Source organism: Saimiri boliviensis, chromosome 11, assembly GCF_048565385.1.
Source record: "Saimiri boliviensis isolate mSaiBol1 chromosome 11, mSaiBol1.pri, whole genome shotgun sequence".
In the NCBI taxonomy this organism is placed as follows: Eukaryota; Metazoa; Chordata; class Mammalia; order Primates; family Cebidae; genus Saimiri; species Saimiri boliviensis.
In genome coordinates this window covers 103,394,633-103,402,680 of record NC_133459.1, presented here as the reverse complement: position 1 = coordinate 103,402,680, position 8,048 = coordinate 103,394,633, and the positions used below count along the sequence as shown (strand labels likewise).

The window sequence follows — 8,048 nt, the reverse complement described above, 5'->3', positions numbered from 1 at the left end:
GCTCCATAAAAATGAGCACGGCCCAAGTTACAGTGTGTGCAGGCTGCTGCCCACTGCTCCCTTCTCTGAGTCATTCCCTGATGTGACTTGGCAGCCCAGGTCCATCAGCTCTGTGGTTGAAAAAAAAATGGGTCATTGCACTGCGACAAAAGGACATTCATTGAAAATACAGCAATTAAGAAAAATTTGAGCTCCCATAGTCTCAAATGTCCAAAGGAAGCTTGTACTTGCAGTGTGTGGATGCCAGCAGCAGACAGACCAACAAGCAGCGTGAGCTCCACCAGCCGCCACCAGGGACACGTCTAAGAATTCAATCAAACAGAAGAAAGTGGCTGAACTCCACTGATGCAGGGGACATGAGGCCTTGGAAAAGGCTGTTTTCAGCATTACTAGCATTTAATTGAAACATTCTGGAACCTCCAGTCCCAGGACCTAAAAATAGGGCATCACAACAAAAGACTCAACAATAAAGTTTTTCCTTATGAAATTTTATTTTTGCTTAAATAATAGGGGAATATACAGAACACTGTAAAGGCCCAGTTTCACTGGATTCATTCTCTCTCTCTCTCTCTCTCTCTCTCTCTCTCTCTCTCTCTCTCTCTCTGACACACACACACACACACACACACACACACACACACACACACACACAGAATTGGAAGAGTTCATAAATAAAATAAGCAAAAAGTTGATGGTTATTGAAGCTGGATGACAGGTACATGAGTGTCTGTTGTATTGATATCTCCTAACTTTTGTTTTAAAATTTTTATTAAAAAGGAAACATGTAAATGTTGATTTCATTTGGATGCAGGTTTTTCCTAGTTATTCTTCCTTTACGCTGTTCATTTCACGGTCACCAGGCTTCACCACTTCTCTGTGTCGTGGCACCGAGCATCATGTAGATATAGCCAAGTGTGCTCTGATTCTCTCTGTGCTTATGTGGAAAGCAGAAGCCTGCTCTGGCAGAGGAAGGGTGGTGTCCAGGCAAGGGGCATAGGAAATGAGCAGGCAGCAGGCTGAAGAGGGTGAAAAAAACAGAGCAGGAGCAACCCTTGCACTGAAATGCACTGGGAAAGGGGACTTAGATACTAACACAAGTTCGATTCAAGAAGCGTTTATTGAACTCTCCTTACGAGCCAGGTCAGGGTGTTCAGCACTGAGCATGTCAAGATGAAGACACATGGCCTCTAAGTGTCCACCATCTGCAATAGCTAATGTTTCATTGTCTACAAAAGTTGACGAATGTTGACTGAATTGTCTGCAAAGCAGTCGTGTGAGTAGTGCTAATCTAATGAAGAAGAATCTTAGAAGACAAATTCTCTAAACGCTGTTGCTCCTGCAGCTCCTGCTGCTCCACCTGCTGTGGGGAGGAGGTGAGTGGGTGATACCCAGCTTCTTTTCTTGGCAACGATACTTTAAAAATAAAGGTGAAACTTTGCTTTTCTAGAGAGTGCTGAGATGGTCAAGACACGCACTGTTGATGGGTTAATTTTCAGTGTTCAAAGCACAGCAGAAAATGCCAAAGTAGAACACAGTGAGAAAGAGATTCAGGCCAATTCCATTTTGGAACAAATGTCTGAAAAATCACAAGGGTCAGCGGCTCTGGTCTTGCTTGGTTCTGTCACTGTGAGGAGTGGGGGATGGAGGAAGGAGGAAATAAGCCAGGATTGATAACGGTCAGTGTAATGCCTCGTCCAGCTAAAGCCCTGCTCCCCTCCCACTTCTATTCCTTCTTAACAGCTGGCCCAAAGAACCTAAACTTAGCAAGGCGAGCTGTAGGAAACTAGATAGTGCATTCTACAGTTGGATAGGAAATACTGGGCTCAATGTGTTTAAGGTTAAGATTAATTCCTCACTTCCTCTGAATCTATTTTAAAAACAGAGCAAAGGATGGCATATGCTTTCTTCTAACAAAACGACAGATGATCAAAGGATAAATATGATCTGCCTGTCAAACCCTCTGACTACTGCCATGGCCCTTTGCCTACAGAATTAAAAAAAAAAAAAAAAAAACAGCAGTATTGTATCAATGTGGTTAAAACTTGGTTGCCTGTGTTTATTCAGAAAACTCAGTAGTGGCGATAGCCAGAAAAATAGTGAATCATGATTGGCTAAATTGAAACAAGCCAGTAGCAGAACAAAGGAAAAACTTAGTGGTACTCTGGTTCTTAAACGTCTGCTTCACAGCGATGAACAAAGACCACAGCCGCTCTCTCTGTAAGAGGGAGCTTGAGCTTCAAGTCTGTGAGACTTGGTGTCTGAAAGCAGAAATCTGCCCGCTGTCGATGCTGCGAATCAATTTTTCTGATTTGCCATAACCATCCTAATTGATGTTGGCTCATTATTATTCCCTGTGTTATGTAAACAAAAACTCTCATTGTGTGCAGCCACTCATTAGGGCTGATTTAATTGAATTTGAGAAGGAAACGAATGGCTGCCTTGGGAAGCAAAGGACTCTAGGCTTCTGAAAGAGCAGCGAGTGCTCCACAAGTGACTTACAAGTGACACTTATGTCAGAAGCGTGCACAGGAAGAATGGGAGCAGACCGTCCCCGCTCCCCCTTTCTCTCGAGGGCGGTTTAGATGGCTCTTCATTAATTGTGTTTGCCACACAGGGCCTCTGCTTTCCTTCTTTGATGTAGTCATTTTGATGTCCCATGAAGCTATGGCTCCCCTTTGAGTTTTTCAAGACCCCGCAAGTCCCAGAGAAATGCCATTCAATCTGTGATTCCTAAGTATAAAGCAAATCAGCTCAGAAATTGGCAGGCCATATCTAATGGTTCCAAATTTCATTGTTAGCCCTCTGGGTCTTTTTTCAACCAAAGCACTTTGAACTCTGGAAGGAACCTGGCCTTTCTTCGAATAGGGTGCAGTTAATAAGCCCATTCAATCATGTACTCATTCTACAAATACTGCTCGAGTTCCTAATACTATGTGTCACTCTCTTCTCTAGGCATCGGGAATTCGTGTTAAATGAGACACAAAAGGTGTGCCATCAGGAGGATCATACGCCAGTGCAGACAGATGATAAACACGAAATCCAGTAAATGCACAGAGAGTTTGTGCCATGAAGAAAATAAAACTGGCCAATGCCATGATAACTACCAGGTGTGCCACTTTGACTGGGTGTTCAGGGAAGACTCAGGAGACGCCATTTAAGCTGAGACATGAATGATATGAAGAAATCGCCTCTGCAGAAATCAGGAGCAGATCATTTCAGATGCGGACAAACAGGGTCAACAGTGGTAAGGCAGCAGCAAGAGTGGGGAGTTCAAGGAGCAGCCAGCAGGCCAGCAGGACTGGGCACAGCGAGGAGTGTGGGCAAAGGGAGGGTGGTCATGGAGCAGGCGATGCCAAGTCGGCAAGGCCTTCCGTGTAGAACATGGCAAGGTGTGTGGGTTTGGCTTTGTCCTCAGTGTAATGAGAAAGCAGTGGTGGGGAAAGGACGTTATACAGGAGAGTGACATGATCTGGTTTGATTTTTTTACTTTCTGGCTGCTACATGGAGAATGTACTGGGGGAACAGGAAGGGCAGAAGTAATGAGCATGACCAGTTAGGAAGCCATAACACATGTGAGAAATAACATGAAGATACAACAATTACCATGTATGGAGTACTGACGGCCAAGCATTGTGCTAAGTGCTTTGCATGTAGTATCTCATTTATTTTTTGTAAAATCCCTATGTGAAGTTAAGAAAGATTAAGTTACTTGTCCAAGGTCACAAATGATGGATAAGGCAGTTTGACTCCCACATTCGCCTACCTTGGAATTCAGCAATGAACACTGTGTGAACCCTGGAAAGAAATCCACTTAAGACAACCATATATACCCCTTTTTATATAGCAGAGACAGTCCTGGAATTGGAAATTATTTGCTCTCGTAATTCTATTTATTATTATATTGTGTGTCAGTGTGAGTATACGAACAAGGTGGTTTTGTGAGCAAGTAACTGTGGAAAAATGCAAAGTAGCAGAGAGAAGCTAGGAGGACACCACTGTTGCCACCCAGCTCTTTCGTCTAGGGGACCTGCAAGAATGAGCAACTTCTATTTGAGAACCCTGTCCTGGGGAAGAGCTGGGTTTCAGTTCAGATGTGGAAGTAGAGGGCATGTTCTGTGACAAGTATGTGGGGATGGGGAGTTTACAACGGAATGGGATTCCAGAGGTCGTACTGGAAAGGCTGGCAGAAAACAAAGCAGTGGGAGGATGAGTCAGGGGATAAAATGCACGAACAGCATAGGAATAGGAGTACATGAGAGTTCAAAATGCATTCACTTCCAAACCCAAAATGCAGTTCAGATGGCTTGCATTTTGGGTGCTGGCCAGGTATCACAGGAGTGAGAAGGAGGAAACTAATTGGATTCCTGGTTCCAACAGAACTCTGGCAAAGGGATCTCTCTCTGCAGGTCTCCAGGTACCGTGAAAGCCTCTGCAGCTACTTCCCAGTCCTCCTGTCATTTATCTGACTCATGTTGCTTACATAAGGACAACATCCACCATTTCCACGCTTGAAATGGTCAGATGTTCCAAAACAGCCCTGTATACATCATCTAAGAGTTTTGAAGCCGAGTTGTTAGTGTTAATTTCTCTCAAAGCATTTGAGATCCTCTAAGCCTATACTGATGAACAGGTTCATCAGAGGACATTCACCTCAATTTAATTTAGAAAACACTATCAACTAAACATGATAGCAGAGAGCACTGTGATGAAATGAAGACAGACATCAGTAAGAACTTTTCTGCTTTATTAACATATAGTTCTATACAATTAACACATTAAATGGCTTTACCATATATTTTCTTTTTTTTTTTCCACACAGTAATTTATTTATTGAGAGCCTACTCTCCCCACCTCGCAGTCTCTAGGTCACTTTTTCTACGTGTAGATTTTTGCTCACAAGCCCCAGAAAGATAGCTGGGGTCAGGGGCTCTGCGTACTATTCAATGAGACCCATAATGTGGCTGTAACTTTCTTCCTCATACTGCGAGAACATGGTGGGCAGATTCAGCTCCTCATATAATGCCTTCACCCGGGCCACCTTCTCAGCTTCCTTCTGCCCGTAATTTTCCTTGAGGATCTGGTACTGTTCTGGAGTGGCCCATTGTAGACACTGAACCACCAGCCAGCTGCATTTGTTGTCCTGGATGTCAGTGCCAACTTTGCCAGTCACACCGGGGTCCCCAGAGAGGTCAAGGTAATCATCCTGAATCTGAAAGAACTCTCCCATCTCCAGCAGGATCTTCTTGGCATTGGCATGCTCCTTCTCACCATCAATTCCTGCCATGTACATGGCAACAGCTACAGGAAGGAGAAAGGAGTAGAAATCCATCTTGTACTTGACAATAGATTTGTACCTCTTTTCAGTGAATCTGCCAAGATCCACATTGCCCTGGGGGCCTGTGATGAGGTCCAGGGTCTGCCCAATCTCAGTCTGATAGGAACTCTGCAGGAAGAGCTCGATCAGGTTCAGGTAATAGGGCTGCTCCCGGCAGTAGAGCTTCAGCAGGCGGTATATACATGCTTCCAGAAGGATAGCATCATCAATGGCATCCAAACACACGCCTGGCTTCTGATATCAGCAGATCTGTCCCTGGCAGGTGAGGGATGAATCCATGATGTCATCTGCCACCAGGAAGAAAGCTTGCAGCAGTTTTTTGAGATGAATTTTCACTCTTGTTACCCAGGCTGGAGTGCAATGGCGCGATCTCGGCTCACCGCAGCCTCTGCCTCCTGGGTTCAGGCAATTCTCCTGCCTGAACCTCCCGAGTAGCTGGGACTACAGGTGCTTGCCACCATGCCCAGCTAATGTATTTTTAGTAGAGATGGGGTTTTACCATGTTGAGCAGGATGGTCTCAATCTCTTGACCTCATGACCCACCCGCCTGGGCCTCCCAAAGTGCTGGGATTACAGGCTTGAGCCACCGCACCCGGCCAGAAATCTTTACTGAATAAGTGTAAGGATGGGACAGGAGTCTTGGTCTATCGGCTGCAGTCACCCTCTAAAAGCAGCTGACAACCATCCGTAGCCCACTTGAATCACTGAAATAGGTAGGAAAGTGCATTTACTTATCCATCTTTAAGTCAGGGTCTGTAGGACAAACCTCTGCAGGTGGTGATCAGTGTCTCCAGTGCTGATCCTGACGTAATGGACTGGCTGCCTTCAGCCTATCCCAATACAACCTTTTGGCCTTCCAAAACGTTGAGATTAATCTATAATTTTTCCTAAAATTTCCCTAAGATTTTGCCAGCCACCCCGAGTGAATCTCAGCACCTCAGTGTATGTGGTTCCCCTTCCTGTGTTCATGCATAAGTGGAAGACCTCCCACTTATGAGTGAGAACATGTGGTGGTGTTTGGTTTTCTGTTCCTGTGCTAGTTTGCTGAGGATAATGGCTTCTAGCTCCATTTATGTCTCTGCAAAGGATTGATCTTGTTCCTTTTTATGGCTGCATAGTATTCCATGGTGTATATGTACCACATTTTCTTTATCTACTCTATCATTGATGGGCATTTAGGTTGATTCCATGTGTTTGCTGCTGTGAATAGTGCTGCAATGAACATACACATGCAGGTATCTTTATGATAGAATGATTTATATTCCTTTGGTTATATACCTAGTAATGGGATTACTGGGTCAAATGGTGTTTTTGTTTTTAGGATGTCGAGGAATCACCATACTGTCTTCCACAAATGTTGAACTAATTTACATTCCCACCAACAGTGCAAAAACATTCCTATTTCTCCACAGCCTCACCATAATCTGTTATTTCTTGACTTTTTAATAATTATTGTTCTGACTCGCATGAGATAGTATCTCATTGTGGTTTTGATTTGCATCTCTCTAATGATCAGTGATGTTGAGCTTTTTTTATGATTGTTGGCCACATAAATGTCTTCTTTTGAGAAGTGTCTGTTTGTGTCCTTTGCCTGCTTTTTAATGGGGTTGTTTTTTTCTTGTAAATTTGTTTAAGTTCCATATAGATTCTGGATTTTAGACCTTGTCAGATAGAGAGATTGTAAAAATTTTCTCCCATTCTGTACGATGTCTGTTCACTCTCATGATAGTTTCTTTTGCTGATAGTTTTATTAGATGTCATTTGTCAGTTTTTGCTTTTGCTGCAATTGCTTTTGACATTTTCATAATGAAATCTTTGCCTGTACCTATGTCCTCAATGATATTGCCTAGATTTTCTTCTAGAGTTTTTATGATTTTGGATTTTATATTTTCAAGACTCCTAGAAAAATAGATATCTTCTATTTTAGCCTCCCTTTTGGGTTACCAGGTGTCCACAGGGGCAAGTATGGCTACTAGGAATCATTTCCTCAGGGAAAATGTCCCTGATGTGCCTTTCTTGCCTCCCCCCCACCCACCCCGTGTAAGTTAGGTGCTCCTTCTAGGTGGTCAGCTGCACCCTGTGCAGTTTCTGTCCTCAGATTAGTTCTCCCTGGGTCTCCTGCTTTAGACTGTGACCTCCCTTCAGATAGGAAGGTGGGCCTTAATTCGTCTTGGAATCCCTGACAGGTGTATTGCATGTGTTCAGTGCATGATAAAGAAAACATTCCCTTCCCTCTGTTTCTATTTTATATTACCTTGTCTTAGAATATTGGTTATATGCTTCCTGTTCTTTTGAATGGGGAGTAAGGGAAGCTCCAAAATAGAAGGGGAGACAATTTTGCTGAGATGTTTGGGAAATAGTAATTAGGCAAAAAATCCTGATGAGAGAAGGAAACTAATACTTGTTGAGTTTCCACTATGCACCAGGAAATATGCTAAGCATCCTCTCCTGATATCTCATTTAATCCTTCCAACCTTTCATTCTGGAATGCTTATGCTCTCCTTAAAGCACTCAGGCTAACCTGCATGATGACTTTAAGTCAAACACTTGACTGAACTTGACCAAATTATATCAGCAAGTTAATTACCTGTTACAGTAACGCTAAAATATATTTTTAAATAGAATGGCACCCATTCTGCTGATCTCTAATCCCAAGAGAGCAAGTTCAACATCAGAAGTCAAAAGACCATTATTTGTATCTGGATCATCCACC

At 43.4% G+C, this 8,048-nt stretch overlaps 1 pseudogene; it reads right to left on the bottom strand.

Moving 5' to 3' along the window:
- Nucleotides 1-4,791: 4,791 nt before the first annotated feature.
- On the bottom strand, nt 4,792-5,647 carry LOC141580428 (farnesyl pyrophosphate synthase pseudogene; annotated as a pseudogene).
- Between the last annotated feature and the right edge of the window lie 2,401 nt (nt 5,648-8,048).